The following is a 20592-nucleotide window of genomic DNA, read 5'->3' as shown; positions in this document are numbered from 1 at the left end:
GTTTTAAACAAAGCAAATTGGTGACGTATTCAAAGGTGAGGTGCTATGGCATAGCATTTTAGTGTAAATTATTTGATATCTTAAAAGCTATTTCTTATTATTTCTCTTCAGTCTAAAGTGACTGACAACACTTCTGAAATCACTTGCTTCCATTTGAGTGGCATTTCATTAAAACATCCGAAGCTAAGATTCCTCTTTATTCCTTTATTAAGAACCGGGAACTACATCAAAACTGTCTACAACCAGGAGTTGTTTGTATTTATGTCTTTACATTAACTACTTTTCAATTGTATTGAGAAAATCGCTTTTGTTTTTCAATTATTTACCGGATTCTAAAAGAAACAGTTGTCAGAAATAAGTTTACAGTGGCGAATGGCTGCTTCAATAGGTGTAAAATCAATTTATAACTTTTATTTAACAAAAGGGATCTGCCAAACTATCCACTGTTCCTTTAGTTACTTTTTTTGATAGCAATGATATACCTAATTCCAAAGGGAGAATGTTGTTCTTTAAAAATCAAAACAGTACTTTACCACCAAGTCAAGCATATCATGTGCTATATTGACATTTTTGAGGAAATAAGTTTTTTTCAAACTTTTTTCTTTATATGTCTGAATTTTCTCCTTGCAATGATATGATCATCTCTTCACTCTACAAGTCAATCTAAGAATCAGAGTTTACAGTGAAGGGAACAATGATGAAACTTACTTAATGTTAAGATGAACAAATGGGCTGGGCACAATGGCTCATGCCTGTAATCCCAGCACTTTGGGAGGCCAAGGTGGGTGGAGCACCTGTGTCAGGAGTTCAAGACCGGCCTGGCCAACATGGTGAAACCCTGTCTCTACTAAAAATACAAAAAATTACTGGGCATGGTGGCACACGCTACTCAGGAGGCTGAGGCAGAAGAATCGCTTGAACCCGGGAGGCGGAGGTTGCAGGGGGCCAAGATCAAGCCATTACACTCCAGCCTGAGCGACGAGAGCAAAAACTCCATCTCAAAAAAAAAAAAAAAAAAGACGGAGAAATGACAAAGACTGCAGAGAAAACGGATGGACCAACTATGCAACCAAGTGCTACGCTAAAATAAAGCCCATAATTTTAACTCTTTTACACTTTACCCTTTACATTTCTCTTGACGTCAACATCTACACTTCAAAATCAATGACTAAAATGGCATAAGCAAGAGTGGTAGGTAGATACATTGTCTAATAGAGTTAGGTTGGTGCTAGTCTTCATTTGGGGTGAGAGAACCATTGTTAACTTGTAAATTTTTAAAAAGGCCATATAAGGCGTTTAGGTTCTTGCCCAAACATATCAAACATTGCAATGAATTTGCAAGGTGGAAGATTTTGGTACAAATAATAACTGAAGAGGTATAGTGCTTGCAAATACTCAGAAAATAATTTTAAACTACCAAAGCCAAAGTATTAACGGCCTGCATTTGAAAACAAAACTGTTGAATTGAAGCATAGCCAACTAGGCAAAAACACATGGTTCCTGGGGACCCCGTCAAGTGGATAAGTTATTTCGGGTCTACCTGAGGAGGGACAAAGATGAGAGGGGCCATTTAAAAGCAGTTCTGCTTTATGCCTCTTTTGTTCTTGCCAGGGTGCCCATTTTTAAAGTATTCAAACAAAGAACCACAAACCGCCAGTCACACCATAATACCAGCTTGTGTTTACATTTTCAGCTCTCCGGATCGTGATCCTATTCAGTGCACACAGAGCGAGTGCTCGTGTACACGCGCCCGTCCGCCATCAGGAGGACTGAAACTGTAAACACAAGCTGGTATTTTGGTGTGATCACGCTAATATGGCGGTTTGTGAGGTCAAGGGGTGGAAGGTGAATTATGGATCCAGAATTTCCTTGCTTTTGTCAGTTTAAGTCAGGCTGCTTGTGCAGTAGCTGTTTTTCAAACTTGAATAACTCAGCTATTTTAAAGCAATGGAAACCTACCTTAAATAATTAGAGGGGCTACACTGGAGAAGTGTCTTCCCAGGAAGGTAATGGCAGCTCGATTCCGCAAAACCTTTAAAATTAGACCATGAAAGGCATGTTACAGCCTAGTTCTCAAGATAACCATGAGTTATTCAAAGCATAAAGTGTTGGGTAAAACAACCCAAGGTCTTTATAAAACTTCTCATCTCAATGGAAAACCATTTAGGCGGCTTGTTTTATTATTAAAAGTTCACTTAACCAAAAAAACTGAAAATAGTTTATTTAATTGTCCAGTGTACCCTAAGAAGAAATGGACCAAGTTTCAGATGGAACTCAGAATACTTTTCCCACTTTGCTGTTGAGGAAAAAATTATCTTTGTTGTTTAGTTACAGGTAGGTAATATATCTTTATCCAAAGTTGTGCTAGATGGGATCTTCAAGGTTATTTGGATTTTGAAGTACTAAGAAAATATCCTCAGTACAAAAATATCAGAAATGGTATTCCAACTTACCCTACCAAGGACAAGAAGTTCCAGATCATTAGGAACAGATATATTAGAGCTTGGCCCTGTAAAAATATAGGATAGCTAACAAATATATAACATTAGTTGTATAGCCGCATTTATTCCTTCATAGAGATACAGGTAAGTATAACAATTTTATTTTATTAATTTTAAGAAAGTATAACATTACTAAAGTCATCCAAGTTAGAAAGATAAATGGAAGTTTCAGTAAATGGGATGCATTTATACTACTATTAGCTCTTTTGAGTGAAGGTTACATGAGGACTGGTTATGTTTCCAGTAAAGTGATTTTAAATTTCATTACTGCTGACAACGTGGACATTTCTTTCAATGTGTATTCTTTATATTTGTGTGAAAAAATAGTTCTAAAGTAGAAGTCAGTTATCAAACTGCATACAGAAATGGAAAACAAACTTTTTTCTTCATATATGAATTTATTTCTAGTTCATCCAAATTCCGTTTGAAACAAAGTTCAAAAGAAAGAAAATTTTTTCACCCTAAGGCAAACAGACTAGTAGTAATGAGTGTGTATATCTGTGTTGGATATTATATATGTGTATTCTTAGTTGTCCAATAGAGACCAATTATTTTTGTGACAATATTGCAGTTTCTAGAAGTAAAAAGTTCAGGTGGTCTTTTGGTCCATTATAACCTTAAAGCTTTCTAAAAGCAGGGAATTATCAGCCATCAATATTTTCTTGCAGAAACCATCTCTGGACTAATACAGAGCAATGATGACTTCCTCCCTTTCATGTACATGTGTTTATATGTAATAATTTATGTAATAGATGGATACAAAATCTATATAATAAGCAAACCTACAAGTAAATATCTAGAATAACTAAACAATCCATATTAGTTTAAGTGAATTCATTTCAGGGTTATCTTGTCTCTTCTGTTAGATCGTCAATTATTTAAAAGTTAGAACTACTGTACATTTAAATAAAAGTTGTAGCTCCCAATAGCATCATTCATTCTTTTGATGTTCAATTAAGATGACAGTGCTGATGAAAAATGGAGGTGGTGAGAAGTGGGAAGAAAACAGAAGATAGCTGGGTGCACTAGTGTGTAACTGTAGTCCCAGCTATTCAGGAGACTGAGGCAAGCGGACCTTTTGAGCCCAGAAGTTGAAGCCCAGTACAGGCAACCTAGGAACACCTGATCTCTCTCTCTCTCTCTCTTTTTTTTTTTTTCTTTCATTCAGGGGAAAGCTCCAGTGTAGTCCCCCACTATCACAAACTCTGCAGTCGGGTTTTCTCCATTTGGGGAAAACGCAGGGGTCAGCACATCCGGAGTGCAATGCATAAGCCTCGCCCTGGGAAAACCACCTTTGTGATCACGGTATCTCCCCTGCCAGGTAAGTATGGAAGACCTAATCTCTAAAAGAAAAAAACATAAAACAGAATGTAAGGAGAAGCTAATGTCCTGCAGGACTGTTAAGACCTAAGTAAGATTTTTTTTTTTTTTTTTTTTTTTTTTTTTTTTTTTTCTGAGACAGAGTCTCACTCTGTCACCAGGCATTATGTTGGAGTGCAATGGCGCGACCTCGGCTCACTGCAACCTGCACCTCCCGGGTTCAAGCAATTTTCCTGCCTCAGCCTCCCAAGTAGGTAGGACTACAGGCGCGCGCCACCACGCCCAGCTAATTTTTCTGTATTTTTAGTAGAGACGGGGTTTCACCATGTTGGCCAGGATAGTCTCGATCTCTTGACCTCGTGATCCACCCGCCTTAGCCTCCCAAAGTGCTGAGATTACAGGCGTGAGCCACCGAGCCCGGCCCTAAGTAAGATTTTTTACATTTTTACCTACTATATCATTAACATGTCTTTTATTGCTTGTTCTACAACAATGTATCCTTTCTCCGTTGACTTTAGAAATAAAAAGAGAAGTAGATTTAAAGAACAAAGAAAATAATTGAATGATTAAAACCAAACAAAAAGCCACATTATTTCTTGCTGTATTTTCCTGTGCTTTAAGGTTTTTACCTGCTTATTTCTTTCTTTGAAGCATTTATAGAAAAATGTATGAAAGCAGCTTTATTTTCTACTTGTTGAGTTAAAAACTTTTCTTCCTGGGAGGATAAGTGGCTATTTCTGAATCTGAATCGTTAAAGCGGTAACTATCACTAGATTTTGTTCCATCTTATTAGTATAATACCTTTTCATTCAGAAAATAGCAATAAATTTGGCCAGGCGTAGTGGCTCATACCTATAATCCCAGCACTTTGGGAGGCCGAGGGGGTGGATCACTTGAGGTCATGAGTTCAAGACCAGCCTGGGCAACATGGTGAACCCCCATCTCTACTAACAATATAAAAATCAGCTGGGCATGGTGACATCTGGAATCCCAGCTACCAGGAGGCTGAGACAGGAGAATTGCTTGAACCTGAAAGGTGGAGGTTGCGGCGAGCCAAGATCACACCACTGCACTGTAGCCTGGGCAACAGAGTGAAACTCTGTCTCAAAAAAAAGAAAAGGTGAGGAGTAGGGGGAAAAGAGAAAATTACAGTAAACTTTAGGATGTAATGCTTTTATTTGCAGTTATTCTGCTGACCAGATCAGATTCTGTAGAGGCCATATGAGATAAGTGATGTCTATATTTTCTCCTTAACTATCTTAATATTAGAAGTCAGCTTAAAATGGCCTTAAATGAGATGACCTCAGGCCTCAACCATGAAAAACTTTCCTCTTGTCAAGCAAGATTTCTGTTAAGACTAAGGTATGTTTCAGAGAAAAATAATGAAAGACTTGGTTTATATATTCAGGATTTTTTAAAGTGGAGAGCAAAACCTGTAGCTGAAATCTAGTGAGACTGAACAAGTAAGTTTAAGCATTTGTAACATTTTAAAAATTTACTTTTTTAGGAAGGCAAGTTCTCATTATATGTCAGCATATCTCTTCCTTACTCATTATTTAAAATATTTCTTATGATAATACAGGTAAAAACAGGCTGGGCACAGTGGCTTACACCTGTAATCCTAGCACTTTGGAAGGCCAAGGTAGGCGGATCACCTGAGGTTGGGAGTTTCAGACCAGCCTGACCAACAAGGAGAAACCTCATCTCTACTAAGCCAGACATGGTGGCGCGCACCTGTAATCCCAACTACTCAGGAGGCTGAGGCAGGAGAATTGCTTGAATCTGGGAGGCAGACGTTGCAGTGCATGGAGATCACTCTCCAGCCTGGGCAACAAAGCCAGACCCTATCTCAGGCAAAACAAAACAAAAACACATGAAACAGATGCCTTGAGGACTGTTCATGCAGTCTAGATAGACCCTGAAGTCTTTTCTTCTATGCTGTTTGCCTAGACATTCCTGCACAATTCTCTATGTTATTGTTTATGAGTACATCTCACATTTGCTTCTTTTGAGCCTCATTTAAAAAATATTATTTATCCTAATTTAAATTTTAGTTTATTTTTCCAGGATACTAACCACTCCAATTTATTAAATATCATTTGCAAATTGGTGCAGTATAGTTTTGAATTTTTTGAATAAACAGAAAATATGTTGATTGTTATGGATTCCAAGTCATTCCTCAACCTCCTCTTGGTAAGGCTGTGGAACAACTTGCTCATCAGTCTAAAAGTAGTATGACTGAGAAGATATTTTCCTCACTTATTAAAAAGATGAACATATGTGATGGAATCTAAAATCTATTTATTTATCTAGAGGAAAAAATGGTAGAGAATAGTCAGAAAAATCCTTTAAAAGAAAGAGTGATAGGGGTAGGAGCTAACCTGCCCTTCTACATATTTAAAAATCTTGGCCGGCACAGTGGCTCATGCCTGTAATCCCAGCACTTTGGGAGGCCGAGGCAGGCAGATCACCTGATGTCAGGAGTTCAAGACCAGCCTGGCCAACATGATGAAACTCCATCTCTATAGAAATACAAAAATTAGCCAGGCATGATGCCAGTAATCCTAGCTACTTGGGAGGTTGAGGCAGAAGAAACACTTGAACCCAGGAGGTGGAGGTTGCAGTGAGCCAAGATTGCACCATTGCACTCCAGTCTGGGCAATAGTTCAAGACTCCGTCTCTCTCTCTCTCTCTCTCTCTCTCTCTCCTCTCTCTCTCTCTGTATATATGTATATGTATCACAGAATGACAGTAATTTAAGTGATATACTGTTAGGAAGCAGATACACAATTTTTGAATGACTAAATACAAGGAACAATATGTTTGACATTTATCATCTATATAGTTGAATCTTCACAATTATCCCATTTGACACTGAGGAAACTGAGCCTTAGAAAATATAACTAGCTCAGGGTGGTAGATATTATTATTTGCTTACAGTTCTTCATTCTCTTGTCCTTGACAAGCCTTCCCTGTGGAGACAATGCACTCTTCTTTCCCATTCACTTAGGGTAGATTGGGTGATCTTCAGACCAATGCAGTGTGGATAGAAAAAAGAATGTGTTGGAGTTGAGGTTTAAGACTATGGCAAGTTTCACCAGCCTTTTTGTACTCTTACCATACATTACAAGAAGAATTTGTTCCAGGAAGCTGTTATTACAGCCTGAAAAAAAAGAAAAAATGTGTAGCACTCAAATCTGACCTGTAGCTTGGAGCAGGGTCCATTTGTGTCCCAAAGAACACTGCAGTGTGACAGCTGACCCAGATACCCATGAAAGAAATATTTGTTGTTGTACACCACTGAGATTTGAGGAAGTGTTTGTTACAAAGCACTATTGCAGAAAAACCTGAATAATACCTTGGAATTACACAGAGATCAATGAACAATACCTTGGAATTACACAGCTAAGATCAATGAAACAGAGGTGAAAATCCGGAACTAGGTAACAATGTATCCAAGAATTTCATGGAGAAGATATGGATTGCTCAGAAGTGGTGTGGGGATAGTAACTAACCATTTGGAAGAAATATGGTTAAATCTTTAATGTATACTTTTAAAAAAGAAACTCTAAGTAGGTTAGAGATATAAATGAAAAATATGAAAATATAAAGATAATATAATTAGAATAAAATACAGAATTTTTTCTCACTAATCTTGTTATAAAGAATGTCTAAGAGTGATATCAAAGACATTAATTGGAATGCATAAAAACTTTGTATGATGAAAATGATATAAGGTAAAAAGACTAATGACATACTAAAAAATACATATCACAAATAAAAAATTAATATTTGTAATCTTTGAGAAGTGTTTACAAGCCAATAATAATAAGATATATACTTCAGAGCAGAAGTACGATAATAGCCCATAGACACATGGAAACATGATAAACTTCATTAGTAATTAAATTCTGGAAATTAAAAGAAAGAATAAAATATAATTTCCAACCTATTGGGATGTAAATTATTTTTAAGATAATATTAACACAATGTATTCTGAAACTTTGCAGAATTTGAAAATAAAAAATAAGAAAAACCAGTGTAGAAAAGCTGTGAGAGCAAAATGACTATGACCTCTTTTGGAGGACAGTTGAGCAATAACACATATTTTAACTTTTTTGCATTTAATTTTAAGACTTTTGTCTTATGCAGACTCATTGATCTAGCATTTCCATTTCTTAAGGAATAATCTTGTCAAATGTGAAAAGATGTATTACAATATTCAAAGTAAAAAACTTGAAACTACCTAAATATTAACAGAGGATTGATCAAATAAATTATAGAATAGATGTAAAATAAAATATTCATTTTAACAGTAGCCATTAAGAATTATGAAGATCTGTATTAATGGACATTAAAAGACAGCAGTGATTACATATTAAGGGGAAAAAGGAGGCTATAAAACTGTATGTACAGTGTGGTCTCATTTTTATAAATATGTGAAATATATGTTAATATAATTAATTCTTGAGGAATAGGCAAAAAACTATGGAATTTTTTTCTGGATGATAGGTTTATGGTTGATCTTCATATAAGAAAATACTTTTAGTCTATAATATTGAATGCTTTCTACAATAATAATATATAGTCAGAAATAAAAGCAAAACACTTTCCTTTTTGAAATGAAAAAATACATACAAGCAATATCTTCTGCAAATATGGAAAAGTTTATAGGACTCAAAATGGGTGATACCTATTGTTTCCTCCTTGTCTAGCTCTCATAAATTATTCATGGAAATCCTATTGTACTAATAATTATTTTTCGTTCATTACTCCTTTGCATTCCTTTTCAGAGAGTGACAGGTATTATGCTGTGCAGTCATTTATATTAATAGAATATTCTTTATAATACATATTTTCTTGAGCCATGTTTACATGATTTAAAAAAAAATCACATAAACAAAAAACAGTTACATTGGCTAAATTCTTAATATTTCTACACAAACCAATAACTTTAGCTTGAACCTGTACTGACCAACTTGAATGGACCAATTACTTTTGGATTATTTTTAAGATTAAAGTCAAGAAAATTATAAAAATTAACAGTTTCCTTCAGTTATTTAGAGGAAAAAAAATTAGAAAAAGTCTTCAATGAGACAAATTAACTTTACAAAGAATAGCAGTTAGGCAATTGATATGGTTTTATACATATCTCTATCAATCTATAGATAGTGATACAGATATAAAAAACCCAGGGATAAACTAATAAACCACAGAACCTGTGTAGGACCCATATGATGAAATATCAAATTTTTCAAAGGATCGCAAAAATTTTTGAAAACTATTTCTATAAGAGTAACTGACAATATTTTAAAGCTGTCCCATCATTTATAAATTTAATGTAATTCTGCTTAGGATTTCCAATACGTTTTTAAATTAGCTATGACATTACCTTTCTTTTAATTGGGCAGTCCTCTGAATCAGAATAGGTCTAGAGAGAGTCCTAAAAATTTTTTATTATGACAATAACATGGGCTTCTCCTGAAAAATTCAGGCCATGCAGAAGGTATTAAGTGAAAAATATTGTCCTTGGCCTACATCCTGACTCCTCAATCCAACTCCCCAGAGGCAAATCATTGTAAACAGCTTTAAAAAAATTGTGGTAAAATATACATAAAATAAAAATTATCATTTTAATCATTTTTAGGTGTACAGTTCAGTAGCATTAGGTACATTCACATTGCTGTGCGATTATTACCACAATTCATCTCTAAACCATTTCCATCTTGCAAAGCAGACTCCTCTGTACACCTTTAACAGTAACTCCCATTGTCCCTTTCCCTTAGCTCCTGGCAACCATCACTCTACCTGATGTCTCTATAATCTGACTGCTCTAGGTACCTCAGATGAATGGAATTATGCAGTATTTGTCCTTTTGTGTGTAAGTAGCTTTTTATTAATCTTTTTGAAAGTTTTTTCAAAGATATTTACAAAAATTTTATGACTAATGCTTGTTCATGGTAGAAAATCCAAACTGCCTAAGAAGATTCTTTTTTTTTTTTTTTTTTTTTTTTTTTTGAGACGGAGTCTCGCTCTTTTTACCCAGGCTGGAGTGCAATGGCGCGATCTCGGCTCACCGCAACCTCCATCTCCCGGGTTCAGGCAATTCTCCTGCCTCAGCCTCCTGAGTAGCTGGGATTACAGGCACGCGCCACCATGCCCAGCTAATTTTTTGTATTTTTAGTAGAGACGGGGTTTCACCATGTTGACCAGGATGGTCTCCATCTCTTGACCTCGTGATCCACCCGCCTCGGCCTCCCAAAGTGCTGGGATTACAGGCTTGAGCCACCACGCCCGGCAGAAGATTCTTTATAGTAAAAAGCAAAAGTTCCTGTTCTCCACAATGTCCATTCCCACTCACCAAAGCTAACCATTATTAATACTTTTTTGACCAATATTCCAGAATGTTTGTATGTATCAATAAGGAACAGCCTCACATACACATGGACATGCACACACATTTCTACACTTTTTCTGACATTTTTTAATTTTAAGAGCGCTAATATATATATTGTTGTACAATTTGCTTTTTTTACTTAATATAGCTTGAGTACTTTTTCACAGCAAAACATGTTCTTAAGTGAATGTTTTTTTAACTTAATGTAATTCAGTATAAAATGAAAGAATAGTCAAGAATAACAGAGAAGGCCGGGCGCGGTGGCTCAAGCCTGTAATCCCAGCACTTTGGGAGGCCGAGGCGGGTGGATCACGAGGTCAAGAGATCGAGACCATCCTGGTCAGCATGGTGAAACCCCGTCTCTACTAAAAATGCAAAAAATTAGCTGGGCATGGTGGCGCGTGCCTGAAATCCCAGCTGCTCAGGAGGCTGAGGCAGAAGAATTGCCTGAACCCAGGAGGCGGAGGTTGCGGTGAGCCGAGATCGCGCCATTGCACTCCAGCCCTCCAGCCTGGGTAACAAGAGGGAAACTCCGTCCCAAAAAAAAAAAAAAAAAAAAAGAATAACAGAGAAAATTTTGGAAAACTACTGAAGGACTTGCAATACCAGATATATGACTATATTATTAAAATATTGGATAAAGGTAGAAGAATAGAGAAATCAGTGGAGTGGAAATTAATCTCAGGAGAGGACCCTAGAAGTTAAAGCTTTCAGCTAAATTCAAAAATCTTAAAATCAGTAGGAAAGAAGTATATTATTCAATAAACAGGGACAATTGCTTAACAGTTCAAACAAAAAAAAGATCAAATCCTCTCCTCACATGATAAAATAAATTGCAGACATATTAAAGCATTAAATACACAAAATGAAAACAAAAAAAAATCATCAAATATGTAGGAGAAAACAAAAGTGAATATTTTAGCAGGGTGTAGTCATGCTTCCCTGTAGTCCCAGCTCCTCTGAAGGCTGAGGCTGGAGGATCACCTGAACCCAAGAGGTCGAGGCTCCAGTAAGTCATGATCGTCCCACTGCACTCCAGCCTGGGCGACAGAGGAAGATTCTGTCTGAATAAAAAAGAAGTAAATTAAAAATAATAAAATTATTTATCTAACCTTTTGTGAGGAAGATTTTCTTTTTTTTTTTTTTTTCTTCCCAGATGGAGTCTTGCTGTGTCACCCAGGTTGGAGTGCTGTGGCACAATCTCAGCTCACTTCAACCTCCACCTCCCAGGTTTAAGCAATTCTCCTGCCCCAGCCTTCCCAGTAGCTGGGATTACAGGTGCAAACCACCATGCCTGGCTAATTTTTGTATTTCTTTTAGTAGAGACGGGGTTTCACCATGTTGGCCAGGCTGGTCTCAAACTCCTGACCTTGTGATCCACCCACCTTGGCCTCCCAAAGTGGTGGAATTACAGGCGTGAGCCACCGAGCCTGGCCGTGAGGAAGATTTTCTAAATGGACCACTAAAGGTAGATATTTTAATGAAAACACTCTAGAAATTGACAATTTAAAAGTGAAAAAGTAATTAACAAAATATGATAAAGTTTAGCTTAGAAAGATACTTGTAAGATGTATGGCATAGTGTTACTATGCTAATTTTACATAAATAACTTCTATATAAAAATTTTAAAAATACAAACATCCCAACAGAAAAAAATGGATATTGTATAGGAATAAGTACACTATAAAGCAATATGTAAATGATAAACAAATATATGAAATTATTAAACTTTTCAAGTAAGCAAAATAACTAAAAGAACAATTTTGTTTTCAAACACCAAATTAGACATCATTAAAAACCTGATAACATTTAGTGTTGGTGAAGATACGGATAAATAGAAAATCTCATCTACTTCCATTTTGGAAGGCACTTCAGCCTATTAAAACCTATTTAAAAAAATATTTTTGACCATAAAATTCCCCTTTTAAAAATTTACCTGGAGGAAGTAATTATACATGTATGCAAATATTTGTCTACAGAGATATTCCCATAGCATTGTTAATGATATAGAAAAATTAGTAATTATTGGCTGGGCATGGTGGCTCATGCCTGTAGTCCCATCACTTTGGGAGGCTGAGGCAAGTGGATTACCTGAGGTCAGCAGTTCAAGACCAGCCTGGTCAACATAGTGAAACCCCATCACTACTAAATAATACAAAAATTAGCCAGGTGTGGTGGCGCGTGCCTGTAGTCCCAGCTACTCAGGAGGCTGAGGCAAGATAATCACTTGAGCCTAGGAGGTAGAGGCTGCAGTGAGCCAAGATCGCACCATTGCACTCCAGTCTTGGTGACAGATGAGACTGTCTCAAAAAGAAAAAAAAAAAAAGGCTATTACCAAATACATAGTGTTAGGGAACTTGTTAGATAAAACTATGGTGCATTTATACTATGGAATACTATAGTTAGTATTTACTGACATGGGAAAATGTGACATATTTTAAGTGAAGCGTCACTTCATAAATGAGTAATGTTATATATCCTAATTATTTTTAATACATACTAGTGCATAGAAATATATATATAAGGATATACCCTAGAGGATTAACAGATTAACAGAGTAATGATTTTTATTTAATTATTTTTGATATTTCCATAATTTCCACAATGAACATGTATTACTTTTGTGATCACAAATAATGTTATAAAAATAAAATACTTTTAAAAAGCATTTATAATACAGATCTGTTATTTGTGTTTTTCCTCAAGTGATTGGCTGCTCTGCCTTAGTTTGCCCAAGTCCCAGGTAAGCTTCTGGGCACTTGATTGAAAAAACAAATCAAGTAAATCATTAGACTAAAAGTACAAGTCAAAGAGCTAAAATATATTTTTTCATTTTTAACAATGAAACATGACTATTATAATTAAAATAATTCAATCTGCATCATATGCCTTTAAATAAAGATTAAATGGACCTCCCTCACATACCAAATTATTATGTAACCCAGTTTCATTTTTAACTAATGGGAACACAAATTAGTATAATTTTATAATTTAATACTCAGCAATAGATCATATTTTAAAATAGAAGAAACTAAATATTTTTCCATATACCCTCCTTAGGGAACAAAGGGTATCATAAGATATGACAAATAAGGTTCTAAGAAAAGTCTTTATTTGTTCTTTCCAGAAAATGCAAATTTGCTGATTTGATGACAAATATATGTATACATATTATATGTAATAAAGTTATCCTGAAAAATAAAATCAATAAAATATTGAAATTTTAAGTGCAGGCTAGGCGCACTGGCTCACGCCTGTAATCCTAGCACTTTGGGAGGCCGAAGTGGGTGGATCACCTGAGGTCAGGAGTTCAAGACCAGCCTGACCATCATGGTGAAACCCCATCTTTAAAAAAAAAAAAAAAAAATTAAAAAATTAAATAAAATAAGAAATTTTAAGTGCAAAGCATCTGGTTAAAACTGCCTACTCTTGCTCATATATCCTTTTTTATTTGCTATTTATATTAGCAAAATAAACTTTACATAATGCCTCAAATAGTTAATGAGTATAAAGCTCTAAAACAGCAAATATGTATTGTAACATGATCTTTTGGAATCTGATTTCAGGTACAACTAATTTGACAGGCAGTATGATAAGGAACAATCTGTATGACATGTAAACAGGAGGGGGTAAATTCCAAGCACAGCCTGAATGAGAAGTACAACTCATTTCCCATAACCCAGATGCGTTTTGAACACATCTATGCAGTCTCCATGTAAAACCAGGTGCTGGTCCCAAAGGAGAAAACACTGCCCTCCAGTGGTCTTCAATGAAGAAATGAAAATAGTTTCAGGTACCATGATAGTAGCATTTACACGAAACATGGTGTATTTATCTAGTCTCATTTTTGGCTGTATTTCTTAAGCTGAAACACGTCTACAACTGAGCATAGGGACAAAATTTCCAAGATAAATTCTAATAGGTAGTTACTCCAGTTAGATAGACATATTAACAAGAAGGATTATGAATTTCTGACCCCAAAAGCTGATCATTTATTTGATTATCAAAATTGGATTATGTTAGCCACCTATAGTTTCTCACTTCCCAGATAAGAAAGAAGAGATTTCATCTCTCTGTTTCCCTTGTTGGCCAATTTTTTAGCTAAAAGACATTTAAAATTGTACAGCAGGCAGAACCCCAGGGGACTGAACAGTGTTCCAACATCCTTAAAGGCTTCCCATCACTTGAAAAACCAAATTCTTCCTCCTGTTTCTTAAACTAACCAAAGTAGGCAAAAGCAATTTTTAAAAGTCTTTGTGTCTAGCATTGGAACTTTCTCATATTTCACACCATTATATAAATGTCACTCTAACCTATATGTATCACAAATGCTACGCTAAATTAGGGCCAAATTTGCAACCTAGTTTAACTGGGTTTCCTCTTTTTGCAAATGCAGTTTTTGTGTCTGCATTTAGCAATGCATACAAAACTGTCCGTGTAGCTAACTGCTTCAAATTGCTAAATTTGAGGATGGATGTGTAGATCTCCCAGTCTTTATGTATGTGCCAAAGCAATCCTGTTTCTAGTCATATAAAGACTTCCTAATCAAATGGACCTTGACTACATTGCTAAATTCTTGGACCACTTCACTTACTGTTTTGGATTTAGTAAAGAAAAGATAAGAATTTTAAGAGAGGAAAGAGTTTCAAACCTCCTCCATGTTTCTGTCCTTCAGAAACCAGAGTGGAACTACAACACATAAGATAGACTTTAGAGTCTGACAGCTATAAAGCCTCATCCATTACAAGCTATGTGACTTAAACTTAGCTTTATTTTTCTCATCAGTAAAACAAAATCATGTTGGGTTCATTAGGTGATTATTAATGACTGAGTGAGCGAATGTACATGAAGTGTCTAGCACACAGAGAAAGGGCTTAACCAAGACATTATTATAATTCTATCACCATCACTTCTTAGACTATTAATCCAGTGTTCAAGTAAATTTCTTAGAGGTATGACTTTCTAAAATTTATTCCCATTTGTCATCCTTAATAATGTTCATCATTCAGTTTACTATATAGAAAATGTCCTGGGTCCTCCACATACATTCTTTAAAACAAATGCCTTATGCTAAGAGAAAATATTTTAACATCACATTCCTCAAATATAGCACCTTTAAGTATGAATCAAGTTTTTCTTCTTTTCACTCCCACAGAAGATGGTATCCATTATATAATCACCGGGATTCACAAAGTGCTTTAGGATGTAAAAAATGACAAACATCAAAATTTTAATCATTACAATGGTGATATAGTAATTAGATACATTTGGGTATATTGTAGTAAATTTAAAAGCTTCTGAGCTTGAGAAAATAAAGTTCCACAACCATAATTGTTGTAGTTATTTAACTTAATATACATTTCAGAGAGAAAAATTACTTTCTTTAGGAGATTAATGCACTATCCTTTGAGATGAGGAAAAGCCTACACATTTTAACAAGACATTGTTTGTTCTTATCACTACCTGTGGTAAGGAGTTTTTACTTAGCCATGATAGCGCACCTTTATCTCCTCCCTCTGTGTGCACTTGCAGCATTATAACACATAGTTTTATCTGGGTAAATTTACTGAGTATGGTCTTTACTGATCATGACATCTCATCAATAATCTCATTATGATACTTTATGTTATACAACATTAAATCTTTGATTACTCAAAATATTTCTTATAATTCAGAATCAAACTGTTTATGATTTAAAACAGAATGTACTGATGAATGGAGAATGCAACAGTGATTGGATAAATGTTTGATATTTATCAAACTCTTATAAAATTTTGGGACAAAGTACCATTTAAAGATAAAGCAAATAAGTACTGCCAAATATTGCAACAGTGTGTATGTGTTATACTGAAGCCTGTGTATAAGCATTAACTAGGTACCAATAAATGCAAATAAACTTTGGTTATAGCTTATCTAAATTAATCTCGAAATTTGACAATTAAACATATGAATTTGTAATAAACATTCTGAATTTTTAAAAATGTATCATATTTGTAACAGTGCCAAAATAAAGTCAGAACACTTTTTGGGTATAATTATATTATTATAATTCTCTACCTTGACAGATGACAATTTTAGAACACCCTAAATACAATTTCTAGTATATGCACTAAAATAAAATGTAACAGATAGACAACTCACCATAGTATAAGTTAACACATTCAAATTTAGTAATTTATTTTCCAGGTGGAAACCAGGCTTCTTGGAAGACTTCAAACTATGCCAAATGGTCTGATTTCACCATAGAGGTAGGCACTAGAGGACTAAATTTACTTCTGTGTAATTTTTGTTAGCTGCATTTTACATGCAAATGTCTATACAACCATGTTAATGAAGTTATAGAGAAGAAAAGAAAGTTGGCATTCCCGCTTTTGTTTTATTCCAAAGCAACTTTTCAATTGAGTTACTATCATTTTAAGCCATTGTTATTTAATTATAAGAAAACAGAAAAGTGTAACAATGCATTCAAATTGGATTGCAAGTCAAGAAAAGCAATATCTTACTTCTAAATAAAATTTAGATTTGACACTTTTTTCTCTCATACCTTTATGGCATTCACAACATAGGATCCTTCTAGTGGAATCAGACAAAAAAAAAGTTTTGTTAATAATAAATATTTAGAAAAGTTCAATTTTCTGATCCAGAGTTGGTTAGTTAGAGGAAAATTTGTTTCCTGCTTATCAAGAGGCTCAAAATTTTCTGCACCCCAAGTGGAATTGAACGCTTGACAGTTATCCAAAATCTTTTTTCCAAGAAATAAGCAAATACATTTAAATTTGACATGGGTAAATTTCCTATAAAAATGTTGATATTCAAGATTCAAAGCCCATATTGGCAATGAAAGTGTGCAGTATCCTTTTAGATGGAACATTAATAATGTAAAATTTGTCTCATTATAAGAAAAGTGTGCCTACGGTATATGAAAAATAATGGTTTAAACCAAACACACAGTTGATTTGCAATAAAACTGAAAGTAATATCTCCAGAAGTGTAGGTGATAAAAGGAGAAAAAGAGAGCAATAATGGTTGTAACTCTGTATTTATGGTATAGGTTACAGCCAACACTGGATACAATCTTATCTCATACATCTAAAAGAATAAAGCAAAATAAAACCTCCTTCACCCTCATACATTAAAAGGAATCAACATCTTGACCCAAAGTTAAAACTCCTAGAACTTGGAAATATCTGTAAAACCTCAAACACCAAGGTTTCTGTAACCTGTCACATCAGAGAAATAGGGAGATCTTCCACCATGGAAATATGATCATTAAGAATTCACAGATTATCTGAAACATTTGCTAATCACCCCCTACCCCCAACATCCCCTCCTCCTCTGAGCTAGAGGGAAAGAGAAAAAGAAGAGTGGGAGAGGAAGACTGAAGGCATTGGGGAAGCCTGCTATGTAAATGCCAGGCCCTTTTGGGGGCTTAGACCACCCACCTAATTCTAGTCAGAACTACTGTAGGACTGTATCAAGGGCAACAGATTACTGAGTGTGTGAAAATTGGGGTGGGGGACCATGATGTTAAGAAATCTAACAAATTCAAAGATTTTTAAAAAACATTTGAGAGTGTTGTGTTTATACATGCTGGGCAACATAAACCATAAACCTTCCTGGATTTCTGCAAACTGCTGCATGGAGGATACAAACGACATTCCTGTCAATGGGAGGAAGAGACAGACAGAAATCAAGACAGAGATAGGCAGCACCCCCAGGATGTGAAGCTTCTTCCAATTGCAAGCTGTAGTGGAAGGAGATGATGACACTCAGAACAAAAAGTCTTTTTCACGAGGATGCTAAAGCCCTTGTTTTGTGATCTCTGTGTACAGAAAGAATGATCCATGGAAAGGACTTAATTTCTCAATTTTCTGGAATCAAAATATAAGGGCTTTTTAGTTATTTTAAAGTTCTTCCTGTAGAGCGTATTGTTGTGTTCCATGAAACAGATAAAACTCAGCAAGACAACAAAGACTTGATCTGCAGGAGAGAAGGTATTAAAGAGCAAGTCCTCTCCAGAGGGTAATTAATCCTTAGTCATTCATCTTAGAAGTCCCAGTTACAGTTAAGGTTAATGTTCAGGTAGCTTCTTTAAAAATTTTTTTAAACATTTTTTTTTTTACAGAATGTTATACTATTAATTGCCAATTTGCATATGTGTGCAGCTGCTGTTTTGGCTCTGAACTCAATCCGATAAGCTTGCTGGAGGTATCGCAGAGCACTTGGCAGCTTTCCTATTTGAAAAGAAAGCCTCTCCCCTCTACAGAACAGCTGATCGTCTATCAGCGATAGACCCTGATGGCGTGAATTACAATTACACTACTTTTCACACTAAATCTGGGTGATAGCTACTTGGAAAGAAGTTTCATCATTTTTTACCACAAACTGGAAAAAGAATTACATGGTCATGCTGTGCTTTTAAAGGCAGTTTGGTTCACTTTTGTCTATTTAACACCTAATTCCAAGAAGTCCATAGGCATCCAGAGATCTGAATGGTGTGTAATGAATTCACTGTTTAGATTGAAGATTTTAAAAATCTACCTCAAATTACATTTATTAACAGGGCGACCAAGAAGTGTTAAAGTTGTTAGACGCTTCATTTATTAAATAATTTGTGGGTATTTTCAGTTGTCATATCTAGAGTCATGGGGTTTGCTTATTTTTTTTAATTAGCAATCCAAAACAATGCTACTGAAATTTAACAATTCATCACATAATCTTGGGCTTTTCAGTTTAGCTGCTAATGTTAGATAATTCAGATTGTTATTTTGATCTGTTTATAAATGATTTGGGTTGCATTGTGCTGTGAGGAGAACTGCAGCAGCCCAGGCAGATGAGCTTTCTCTTATTTCCTGCATTGCTCAGGATGGTTGAGGGCCCTTCCAAAAAATGCATTTGGGGAGTCAGGTTTAGTATCTAGCAAAAGCAAAGAAGTGATGGGGTAGGAGGTACTAATAATTATTTATCATCATCACTTATTTAACTTCATTATTAATTTACATTTCCTGTCTGTTCGGAAAACTGAGGAAGGGCCTCTTTGCCAAATTACATTTTGTTAGAATACTCCATTTTTCTCATTTTCTGGGACTTTAGAAAGTACCGTCTTTCCTCTTCTTGAGAGAATCGGCCAACCATCAGAAAATTTAAAAGGCTCCTAAACATCCTTTTTCTTTCTTCTTTTCTCTCCTCAGCCCTCTTCCCCTCCCAACTTGACATTTAAATCCATTTGTTGGGGGGGAAAAAAAAAACAAACAACCAAGAGTTAAACCCACCTCAGGCAGCAGAAGTGGAACACATTAATCTTGACGTAGTTAACCTAAGAGAAAAATAGATTTTGTTTTCCTTTTTTAGTCGCTAGCTTTATTAGATTTCTCACTCTCACAGATTATCTGAAGACTACCCATTGATTGATCGCCCGTAGAGCTGCATTTGGTGTAAAGAAAAAACTCACAGCTTTATTGGCTCTCAGGAGACAAAACAAACAGAACAAGATATTCATATTAATGCAAACAATGCAACAAATGAGGGGAAGAATCGCCCGGCTGAAGCGAGGCCCAGCGCGGCCGCGGCTGGGGGGCGCTGAGACGGGCCTGAGCGCCTCCCGCCCGGGAGCCGAGGTTTCCCGGCGTCCCCCGACCCTGGGCGCCCGGAGCAGTCGGTCCCCCGGGCCTCCAGCCGGCAAAGAGGTCCTAGGGTCCGGGCGCGCGGCCCCTGCAGGGCCGCAGGCGGGCCAGGCCAGCGCCTGGAAGAGGCCTCCTGTCCAGGCCTCTGGGAAGGGCCTGCCTCGCTCGGCCCCTCAACGCCCCGCAGTGTGGCACTGGAAGGAACCTAAAAGCGCTCCAGCTTTCTGCTTCCTCTTCCCCAGGCCTCCCAGGGGCCCACTGCCCGCATCTCAGTTTCCCTTTCCGGCTGGGTCAGGGGTGAGAGGGAAGGATTCTCAGGTGTCACCTCCTAACCCGCCCCGAGGCGGAGGCTAGAGAGACGCCCCGGCACTGTGGAGGGGAGGAAGCGGTGTGTCACGAATTCTCTCTCTTAAACGCTCATGTTATTACGGAGAGACTTTATAAACACGTTAAACACAACACAAACCATTTTATCAGCAAAAGCAAGGGGAGGAGGGCGTACGGTGAATGCTGAGAGACGTTCAAGAAGCCCCGAGACGTTCCCTGCGGAATGAAAAACGAGTAAGATTCCGGGCGGAAAAACAGACGTTAGCTCCACACCTATCCACTTACCCAGCCCCAAACTAGGAGAGAATCTGCTAAGATTCAATTTCATATCTATATAGTCAATGTAATGTTAAAAATAGGGTTGCCAAATATTGCGTGGGGCATTCTTAGAGTAAAACATTGTTACCTACCTGAAATTCAAATT

The 20592-nt window shown here is 36.3% G+C and overlaps 1 long non-coding RNA gene and 1 other non-coding gene across 2 annotated transcripts; one reads left to right on the top strand and one right to left on the bottom strand.

The window, feature by feature from the left end:
- Window positions 1–3666: 3666 nt before the first annotated feature.
- LOC116557202 lies at window positions 3667–3830 on the bottom strand. Its single transcript, XR_004271411.1, has one exon. It is a non-coding gene; the product is annotated as a U1 spliceosomal RNA (small nuclear RNA).
- Window positions 3831–9460: 5630 nt separating this feature from the next.
- On the top strand, window positions 9461–16782 carry LOC116557063. Its single transcript, XR_004271342.1, has 3 exons — window positions 9461–9702; window positions 13785–14011; window positions 16405–16782. It is a non-coding gene; the product is annotated as an uncharacterized LOC116557063 (long non-coding RNA).
- The last annotated feature ends 3810 nt before the right edge of the window (window positions 16783–20592 follow it).

This window comes from Sapajus apella, unplaced genomic scaffold (assembly GCF_009761245.1).
Source record: "Sapajus apella isolate SASKATOON/1434 unplaced genomic scaffold, GSC_monkey_1.0 scaffold18, whole genome shotgun sequence".
NCBI classification, from domain to species: domain Eukaryota; kingdom Metazoa; phylum Chordata; class Mammalia; order Primates; family Cebidae; genus Sapajus; species Sapajus apella.
The sequence above is the reverse complement of the archived record's forward strand: the minus strand, read 5'-3'. Positions and strand labels throughout refer to the sequence as shown.